This window comes from Rhipicephalus sanguineus, unplaced genomic scaffold (genome assembly GCF_013339695.2).
Source record: "Rhipicephalus sanguineus isolate Rsan-2018 unplaced genomic scaffold, BIME_Rsan_1.4 Seq972, whole genome shotgun sequence".
NCBI lineage: Eukaryota > Metazoa > Arthropoda > Arachnida > Ixodida > Ixodidae > Rhipicephalus > Rhipicephalus sanguineus.
In genome coordinates, this window is record NW_023616405.1 from 27,968 (window position 1) to 38,994 (window position 11,027).

The 11,027-nt window shown below is 41.0% G+C and overlaps 1 long non-coding RNA gene across 1 annotated transcript; it reads left to right on the forward strand.

Moving 5' to 3' along the window:
• Window positions 1-295: 295 nt before the first annotated feature.
• On the forward strand, window positions 296-10,458 carry LOC125756852 (uncharacterized). The gene is made up of 5 exons (XR_007414803.1): window positions 296-549; window positions 1,399-1,527; window positions 3,235-3,374; window positions 5,706-5,806; window positions 10,338-10,458. It is a non-coding gene; the product is annotated as an uncharacterized LOC125756852 (long non-coding RNA).
• The last annotated feature ends 569 nt before the right edge of the window (window positions 10,459-11,027 follow it).

An 11,027-nucleotide genomic window follows, 5' to 3' on the forward strand; every position in this document is an offset into this window, starting at 1 on the left:
AGCTTGGTTTCAACGGGAAACTCCACAGAGCGCAGGCTCACACGCGCGGAAGCACGCCAGCGAGCGGCAGCGCCGTCTGCACGCTGGATCGCGCAATCTTTCCACCTGGCAGGCGCGCTCACGACACTAAGGAGACCTTCCTAGCCCGTATAGTTCTGCGTTCGTGTGATCGTCGTGCCGAGTTCTGTTTGTGCGGTCGACTTTTAACGCGCTGCCTCGCATTGTGTGTATTGTGTATTGTATTTCGTGGTTACTGACGTAAGCGCAACTATACGCGGTACCAGGCAAGTAGTCACCAGATGCCGACCGTGCGACTTCAATCTCTGCGACTGCTTTGTTCGGTGTGACCGACGGACGCGATTCATAGTTTTGAAGAACACCTTCTTCAAATGTTTCCGCACGTCAGTGAGTAGCAGCGCCGCAATCCTTTGTCGACGACGCGTTCTGTGGCCCTGGAAAATGCCTTGACGCTCGGGGACGGCCGGTAGCTCGGCGATTCCTCGCTTCATCCAGCAGTGTACGCTGCCAGCGTATTTTTTATTGCCAGAGGTAAGTGAACGTTACGCTTCGTACATTGTGAGTTATTGTTATTGTAGTACGCCTTGTCGCCGAAGAAAATCGCATAACGTGTTGGTAGTGTATGCGGTTGTAGTTGTGAGGATTGTGCGCGCGCATGACATTTGTCAAGAACGTAGTCGGTAGTGTTATAAAGTTTTGGTAATTAGCTCGCTTGCACACACTGCTCTACGCTAATATTTGCTGAAAGGAGACAAGATTTTTGTCAGGCTCACCATTGTCATGCGTTTTATGCATGTCTCTTGACAAATTACTTGGAGTAACGCCGTGAAACCAAAGCTTCAACATCCATTTCGTTCGCACGAGCTCTGAAGGAATAATCATCAGCCACCGTGTGAATCGTGAATCGGTACAGTGGGAGAAATAAAGTGTATTTAGGGATGTTTTCTTTAGGCGTGCATTTTATTTGTCATTAAGTAACGTGACCCTCAAAAGCGTTTAGGTTAGCATTCTTGGACATTGCTTATCATCTTTCAAGCAATAGATAACAGATTTGCTAAAAATGCAATTTCTGCAGCATGACATTGTATTTTGTTCAGTTGGTTTGCCCCATTTTTATCCTTTATGCACGTTGACCTAATTTGACAAGCCGTACTTTCAGCTGAATTTTCAATTGCTTTTAGCACTATATGTGCGTCCGTGTATTGAAGTCCCACCTCTCATCGCATAATAATAGCTTGTGAAGAACAACGCTTGTCTTGAATTAGCCATTTATCAGAGCTCTTCCTCCCTCCTCAAAGGGCAAGGTGCTGCTGGCACACCTGGTTCGGCTTTTCTTAACCTTTCTTTTTGAATGCTGAAGTTTTTTGCAACGTACTGCAGGTAGCAAACAGCAGTGCCACAACAAACAGTGGAGTGCTGACCATGCAGTCCAGAAGGTGGCTGAGGCAAGTATGCTATAGGAGGTGCTTATTCAGGCAGAAGAAATAAGCATCTGTAGCCAACGTAAAGGTAATGTACAAAGTTCCATTTAATGAAGAAAAATCTTGTTTTGAGCTAGTCATGTCGAAGGGAAACAATGAGCGCTAGATAAATGAGATGGAAATGCAGAGTAACAATGTTATGTATGCCAGCAACCAACTTAAGTTTATTCATGCAAAAGGGTTATTTCCAACTGGTTCATTTGGGGGAAGAGCCCACAGTTTCCACGAATGGGCATACCTGGTAGCCGTTGCACAACCTGTTACTGTGTTCTCGCACTCATTATTATGTGCCACTTACTCTTGTGACGTTCCACCAAGGTGAAATTACTTCACATAAACAGCAGCGAGAAGGCTCTTGCTAGCCAGTTCAATTAAGACAGCGTTACCGTAGCCTTTAGTTCCAGTAAACCAGCTAAGCTGTATAGAAGAGCGTACTCCATGTGTTTGTCACCATGGACAGTGCATTTTGCGTGGGAACATGGCTTAGTTTTGCAAAGGAAAATGTTGCCTTTCTGTAAAACGTGGTACTGGGAAATGGCATTGTGCCAAAAATATTAAGGTTTATGACTTCTTGCAGCACGCATTGTTGTACAGGGATGTTAGCGTTTTCATAAATGCAATGCATGGTGCCTGAAGAATACAGCGGCCCACTTTAAAATTTATAACTTCATGATTTCAGTATCTGGGACAGACTTTACTGTATACAGTTTGTTTCTGGAAAGCTTCAACCTATCTTGCAATTCTTCAAGGCCAATACTGAATTTGCTGTGTACATTTGGCTGCACATTCTCATCACTTATGCTAAACAACAGGCTTGAGTGATGTGTGGAATTCTTGTCAATCAATTTTATTGATTACCTCGGACAATCTCTTCTGCTTCCCACAGTTATTGGGTGCTTTGTGTGCATGTGCTATGCATGCTAGAAATGAAAACAGTGAATGCAGCTGGCAGCATCAACGAGTACAATGCCCATAGGCTAGTATGAGGTGCGAAATGTTGCCACTGCTAGAATTTACATTATGTGTGCATGGTGCAGCTGATTGTGTAATTTAGCACTTTCCAGCTACTTACGCAGTTGGAGCAGATGTTGATCATGTTTACTGTGGTATGGCACGGCCACCAAGTTCGTGCATTCTACATACCAGGAAACCTGACACGAAGCAACGTATTGCTGTGATGGCAGCTAAGTGAGAACGAATGAGTTTGTCTTCTCTGTCCATTTGTCAATACCATTACACAGGCTTGTTAAGTGCATATAAGTGGCTTTAGCAATGCACTTGCAGCTACAGAGCCAGTAAAGACAGCCAATTTCATCATCAGAGTTCACTCTGCAAATCCCACTTTCCATAAAGGGCATTGTTTTGTGATAGTTTAGTCAAAACTTGCTCAATTAAACACTTCTTGGTGTCTGACATTACAGGAATTATGATAATTGTTATATCTCATGTGAAATTATGCCATTGTTTTTTTTTCATATTCTTACTTTGCATACACACTTTACGACTGCACCCTCCCCAACCGAATCTTTACTAGTGCTACATTCTGTTATGGGTGAAAACAATTATTGAACTAAAAACCAGGCCAATGAAAGCAGTATGATGCCCTGTAATGTAGGAGGATGCTGCTATTGCAGTGTTTAGTCTAGAGCTGAATTTAATGAGAAACGGCAGCAATGTAGGTCATCTGTGGATATTTGCAGACCATAATTGTGTTGTGGTCATTTTGTTATCGCAGGAAGCATCTTCAAAAAGCAGTGCTACAAGGATGTGAGCAGCAGTTTCCCTTCAACGAACGGGTCAAATTCATGGAAGCCACGTGCCTGCTGCTTCTGGCCTACACAAACATGCAGCCACCATAGTAAAGTTCTTGCAAAGGTGTGAGACATCCCTATGCTGCATGGATTGAGCATGTTAATTGCCTGTTTTTTATAGCTTATAGTAATATGTCTACAAGTGTACTTCCTTCCAGTGTATGTTTACATTCTCTTAAAGGGCCAGTCAGCAGGCTCCTACTTCTTTTTTTTACACCTCCCAAACAAGCTCGCTAATTCGTACAGAGGGCCGCAGGAATCACATTGTGCGAATGTCAGACACTCCACTTCTAAAAACAATAACCGCACCTCCTCTTCAGCGCTTGACCAGTCCTCTTTGCTAGCGAAGTGGTGTAATGTTGCTTATGAGCAACATTAAGTAACGCTGACTGTTGAATAGTCCTCTGCAATACGAAACGGCATTTTGGCTTTGTGATGATGCAGTATCTGTTGTCACAAGTGTTGCGAATTGGTTTATCTCGCCAGTGCTTTGACTGTGCTTCCTCACCGCACCGCTCTGGCACAGTGGCACACCGAGGAAGCCCCTCTTCAGGATGGTCAGGCTGAGCGAGAAACTGAAACCAGTTGGAATGTTTGTTCTATCCCCTGTGGCTTCATTATTACACCACTTAATCAAAAAATTCATGTGACAACATGTTCATGTTGTACAAGCGTGCAGTTGTCACAAATTTTAGACTCCGGGGTTGTTTAGGGGCCCTTTAGCCTTAAATTATGAATGGTAAATTCACATGTCACGTGGTTTTCTTGCTTTATTTTTTGCAATGCTCATTTTTAAAATAGCATGTCAGCTTCTGTGAGTGGTAATTTATACATTTATCATACAAATCATCCTGCTATATTCAACAAGTGTTATTATAGATTTTTCATGGCACCAGAGCCACCTGCTTTTTGCCCTGTGGCAGCTACATGGAAGTTCATTGCCATGCTGCTTTGTTTAACTGATATCTTTTCAATCAATGCGTTTCACAGTCAAGGGTGTTTGTTGTATTTGCATCTTGATGTGTTTAATATCATACAAGTGATGGATTTTTTTCTGACTTCTAGTGTTTACTTTGCAGCTATTTAACTGTGGTTTTCAGGGGCATATCTAGACAGGAACATCAATTCTGCTAAGCTTTGGTTCGAAAAGAGACGCTGAACAGGAGTTCCTTAGGTACATGCCCTGAGCACCAGCCCTTTGGATTACAGAAATATCTAAACTGCATAATGTCTGCAGCTCCTTGCTTAATTGCAAGTCTTTCTTCAACCTACAGCTCTTTCCATAATCCTTAACATTAACCTACATTACCAAGTGAACATCCCCCGCTGCAATACAGTGGTTATAATGGTCAGCTGCTGATCTGAACTGTGCGGGTTCGATCCTTGATGGAGTGGTTGCATTTTCGGTGGAGGTGTAAATTCTAGAGGTTCCTGTGCTTTTAATTTGACGTTTACATTACAGAACCCCATTGTTATTATTACATCAGCAAGTGGACAGAGTGGTAATCCTAGATTGTATACATATTTAGTATAACAGACAGCTGAGCTGGTTGGTAGGTATTCATGTTAAAAAGGCAGGGCATGCAAACATGGACACAAGAGAGAAACCAAGACACCACTAACGCCAACTGGAAAGGTGGACAGTGGCACAAAATAAAGTAGACACAGAAACTTATCTGTGCATGCCTAGGCAAGAGGCGATACCTATCAATCTGGCACGCGCGATAGTCTACGTGAGAGATAACTGCTCAAGCATTTGATTTCTTCTTTATGCTAGTTAATCGACGGTTGGCTCTCTTGTGCACTGCCATTATCGATATGCCAGGCCTCGACTATTGGACGCGTTTCTTCATTCATGTGCTTGTACAAAACTGCATTTATCGAATTTTGGCGTGCATTTACGCTCTCGACAATGTAAAGGTAGATTAGGTGATGAACCTCCAGTTAGTGATCTCAGCGTTTTAGGCATCTTGACTCTCTTGTGTCCATGTTTGCATGCCCCATCTTTTTAACATGTATTCATATAGTGCGTAAGAGAAATAGGTTATCTAGTGAGTTATTTGGAAAGTAAGTTTAGGGCGAACACCAACATAGCAGTGTAAATTAAATTTAAGCGATGAATGCATCGGGCTGGATTAGGAAACGATATAATGGCGAAATATAGCCGCTTGCTCTTTGCTTATACTTGTCTCAGTTTCTTGTCTCGTATACTTTGACAATGACCAGGTGTCGTGTTGGATGCTACTAATTGGTTATGAGTTATACATAGACAAAGCAGCGGCTGTTTGGATGCTTTCTAAGCAGCTACCTCATGGGGAGAGAAAAGTTAATTTGGGTTATGTGAGGCATGCTAAAAAAAGTCGACTTGTTTCTGTTGTTTTTGTTTTCCTGGCAGACATTCTACACGAACTTGCCCAAAGGCAGAAGGAAGGCACGCACAGATGGACGCACAGAAATCATGGGGCTGCCGTAGAAGCTGTGAATGAGTATTAACCTGTGAGTACGTGTCTTAAACAATTTGCTGAAGCCTTTTATTTTGTCTGAACATTCTTATCGATGCTTTGTATTCCCTGATTTGTAGTGCAATATTGTTACACCCTGTTGCTTTCACAACAGAGCTCTTTAGTCTGGTACAAGGCCCAAAAAGTTCGACCTAGATGACCAAATTGCGGCAGCCAGTTGTTTCCACAATTAATGCATTAGTGTAAAAAAACGCAATAGACGGAGCACAAGAAAAAGGAAGACACAAACAGTGCTGTGCTCGTGTGCTCAGTCTTCTGCACTGCTTTGTTTAGGCTCTGTCATACCAACACACAAGCATCCATTTTAGCTTATGTAGTAGTCCAGCTCATACACTTGGTAACGTTCTCCAATGGCAGGATTACCGGATATCTGGCTTGTGAAGTCAATCTAAAGTGCATGCCTGTTCGTGTAGACTTGTGTGCATCCACCATTGATATGGAAATGCAGCTGTGTTTTAATATTTTAGCCAGTATAGGTCGTGAATGGAATTTGGAGCTGTGGCAGCAACACTTTTATAGGGGGCGAGTTACCAAATTATTGTATACTTGTGTGCATCCACCATTGAGATGGAAATGCAGCTGTGTTTTAATATTTTAGCCATTATAGCTCGTGAATAGAATTTGGAGCTGTGACAGCAACACTTTTAGAGGGGGCGAGTTACTAAATTATTGTGTATTTTTCGATGTTTGCATCTTATAAAAACATAGCTGGTTAAAATTAGTCCAGATTTTACGCTATTTCTTAACATATGACCTTCCGCACTGTTCGAAGGCATTGAAGCATATGAAATGCTTTGTGCCTTTGTGTGTGTGCCGAAGGTTAGGAGTCATTATCTAGAGATAGATAAAAATAGGCCAGAGGTTAAAGTAAATTTTTCGCAATCAACTTCTTGTGGGCAGTTATTCAGAGCAGGGTTTTGAAGTAATTTAGCAATACAAGCAGATTAGTGCTTCATTATAGTGTCTGACAGTGCACACTGTTTTATTTTAGTACCTATTTGGGTCATTTCACGCCAGTGTGCCAGGTCATTTTTTGACCATTTCCAATATTTTGTAAAACTGGTGCTGTTATGTTTCAGTGTGGGAAGTAGTCATTCAAGCGTTATTTTCGGAGAAAGAATTGCATGATGCAGCAAAGACCTTTCAAATTTCGCACGCAGAAATGAAGCTGTGTCAGGCAAATAATTGACGCATGATTATTGCGTCGAGCTATTACTACAAAGCATTTGTTTCTTTAACATTGTCACCAATATTTCATGACTATGATAGTCGAATTTATTTTCATTTCAATTTATGCTATTTGCAGTCGTGAGGAAGCATTGCAAAATGCAGCATTTTTAAGTATATTGTAAAAAAGACTGAATGTTTCATGTGAAATATATTCACAGTATGAGTTCATTGCATATACCAAGGGTTGAAAACGCTGCTGGCAAAAAGAAGCAAAAATGTCTTCAAAATTGACACTTGGAAGAAGTAGTGTTTGAACCCATATTGCGGGCTCTCTTTCACTGTGTAGCAATCCCAGCAAAAATGTTGCCTACACATCATAGTGTGCTTTCCTCGTGCGATAATTTAGACAAAGTTTTTAAGGTGTAATATTATCTTCAAGCGAAAAATAATTTTTTCAAATGAAAAATAACAAGGCTGTGGGAAGTTTCTTGGAGCTTTGCCTTCACTGCACAGCACATCATTGTTCTTGCATGGTATTTCAGACAGAAGTATTGCTTAAATCTACAACATTTAGACTTGCACTATATGAGCACAGGGGCACCCGCGTGAATCCTGTGCCAATGTGCTGTGCAGCGAAGGTCAAGGAACGAGACTCTGTGCAGGCTAGGGATTATTCACTTTAGTAAATTTTTCCTTGCTTACAACCAAGCAGTATATATATTTTTTTAAATGGAATATAAATTGCCAGCAAAGTATACCACACAATAATGTCTTGGCGACATTTCTGTTTGGAATGCTACATATCAAAAGCTAAGCTGCAATATGGGTCAAAAGCTATTTTTTTCCGAATCTGGTACAGTTTGGGTGCAACGTTTCTGTTTATTTTGTTTTCATAGTAGTTTTATGACAAAGTGGATATCTATTTACTGATTTATTTATTACTTGCCAATACTGCTGACACCAGTAAGCAGTATTGCAAAGTGGGCTACAGTGATAAGTTGCACATAAAATGATCTTGCTAAGCAAAAACAGGAGCACAACATATACAAAACACAAGATAAACCAAGAACATCTATACAACCGTCTTAAGGAAAATGATAAGGGAACAGCACAAAATACAAAGGCAATGAACTTTAGAAATTAACCTTCGGTATTCCATACGAAAGAATTGGTCTTTCTCCTGATTTATGTTAACATTAGAACTTCAGCATTTTGCAGTGTTTCCTTATGGCTGAAAAAATCGAACTTGAAATGCAAATTAGTAAACTATTTTAGCCATGAAACACTGCCACCTTCAGATTAAAGAAAGAAATATTCTGCATTAAAACGGGAACAAACAGCACTGGACATAGGACGAAGAAAGAACAATAGACGAGGGTGCCGTCGCCCTCGTCTACCTTTTTTTTCCGTCCCGTGCCCAGCGCTGTTTGTTCCCATCGTAATCATGCACTAACCAGCACAGTTAGGTGCTCTCCTGAAATATTTTGCTCTAATTGCTCAAAGCAATAACTTTGTAATAGTTATCTTGCATGACGCAGTTTCACATCTGTAGATGGATGGATGCTATGTGTGTTCCCTTTAAAGAGAAGCATTGACATGCAAGTGGCCAAGCTCAATTTTTGAATTGGCTTAATGCCTTTCCTACCTGAATTAAATTTCTTTCCTTAAAAAAACTTATAATAGGTAGCTTATTTTTCGGCATTGTACATAAAGACCCTGCAAGTTTGTTTTTGGATGTTCTCGCTGCTTTTCCACTACCAATCCTCCATCTGTCTTTTACTGATTTCTCTTGTGGATGTGTTCATCTTTATCAAGCTTTCTCTAAGCCTAGGGCTTCATGAGAGCTAGTTCCCAACACGCACATGGGTGGACATTTTTACATTTATTTAAAAGGTGGTCCGTCATTTCCATATCTCTCTCACAACCAGTGCATGTGACGCCTACTTACTGGATCTCACTTTATGACTGCATATTCTAAGGCAAGATTACCTCGCTTCAGATATTGCACTAGCTTATCATATGCTTCGCTCCTTACTTCGTCCTTATTCTTGTGATAGTTACTCAGAGCTTTTCATTTTTAGTATTTGCTATCCATTAAATCATCTCCACCTCTCTGACATTGCACCTAACGCTTATCGTGCATAAAGTTTAATGCATGCTCTCAGCATCATGAAATTTCGTCCTGGAAATTATCACTTGACTACGGGTATGATCTTTTTAGCAGCATGATATTTTTCAACAGCAAATGAGTTCGTTAAAAACCACCTTGTATACCTAAAATGGGGATGACTAATTCCATACCTCGTTTATTAAAGTTAACCTCTTTCAATTTCCTTACGCTTGTTCTTTGTGTTGTGCTTGCCTCATGGTTTGCAGTCTTTATGGATCTGGTATATTTAAAGAGCTGAATAGCCGGTCACCTGCTTATGACACTGCAGCTTAAGTATTGCACCCACTATCATTGCCATAGTAGCATTTGGTACAGTAGAGGTTTGTAATGAATGTAACGAGATGTACAGCTCATGAAATAATTGTTGAACAACGAATGTTGTTGGAGCTAGTGATTCAACAAGAGGACTGGTCTTTAGAGGGGCAACGAATTGCATCAAAGTTGCTGCAACAACTTAGACGCATCAATTTGTTGAAACATTGGCTCCAACAACACGCTTTGTTCAATGGTTTGACATTCATTCAAGCCGCCATCTTCAGCTCAACTTTTGTCGCGTTAAGATGTACAGGATATACAACTGTCATGTTGTGTTCTGATAGAATTCAAGAGCTATTGACAGCAAGCCTTGCTTCTCAATTTAATACTCATCCTTTACGTTTACGCTTTAATCTTTGTCATCTTCAGCCTTATTATATGTGCACTGCAGCAGTAGCCCTTCGCAGTGGTCTACAATTTGCCTCGTCTTGTGCGAGCCGATTCCATTTTATACATGCGCAATTCTTCATTTCTTCACCCACATAACTCTCGGCCTTCTCGGCAGCATTAAGTACAAAAATTGTAACTGTTAAGACTTTTGCTTCAACATCATGACAGTAATTGAATTGGTAATGCACGTACATAAATACTCTTGCAGTTAGAACGTAGTGTGTTTAACCCTGAATTCTTGTGTACTATAGCAATAACTCTTCGTGAAATCATGGTGCTTGTCCTTCATATGATCAGAACGAGTCCAGAAATATCTGCAAAATATCGTTTCTGCTTTTTTGATTACTGAAACAGTGATGCTAAAGGAGGCCATGTGCACATGCACCATGGCAATGTTTAAATCGGTATAAATTCTGAACATTGCTGTTGCTCTAGGTGTTTTCTTTCACTTCCTTTTCAGACGTACAGAAAGGAGCGAAGTGGAGCTGTCCATGGGCCGTGCACACAGTTTCATAAGCAGGCTTGCAACACTTTTGACAAATATGTTCCTGAATACATCTGCCGAAGTGGCATTTAAAGAAGCATGTAGTAGTGTACTTCACTGTTTATTTGGCATGAAGCAGCAAGTATGCTTCCGTCATCAGCAAGTTCACACAGTACAGTGCATCTACACATGGCATGCTACCCCCACATCTACCAGCTCGGGATGTGTAGCTTGATTGTAAAATGTTTACTTTGACTTAACACAACAATTATTAACAAAATGACATGAAAGTTTTGCCACCTATGCAGGCGACATTCTCAGTATACGCTGGCAAATATAAGCGGAGTTTGACCAGTCCATTAGTCGCACACTTCCTTGTAAACATCTCGTAGAGGGCCGCTGTTGTTGTTGCAAGCCAATGCGCCGTGATGAATGAACCATGATTCCAAGATTTTTCTTTTCCTCTGACCTTTGTACACAAGGTAGCATCGTTGAATTGATTAGGTCAAAGTTATGCCTTGTCATTCAGCAGCGTTCAACAAGCTCCGTCTTAGAACACGTTGCATGGGTGGTTTTCGCAACATCCTCTTTGTGTTCTTTAACCTTCGATCACCTTCTTCAACCCATTTCGCCTATGCAAGTTGTGTCGCAATCTCCACATTGTAC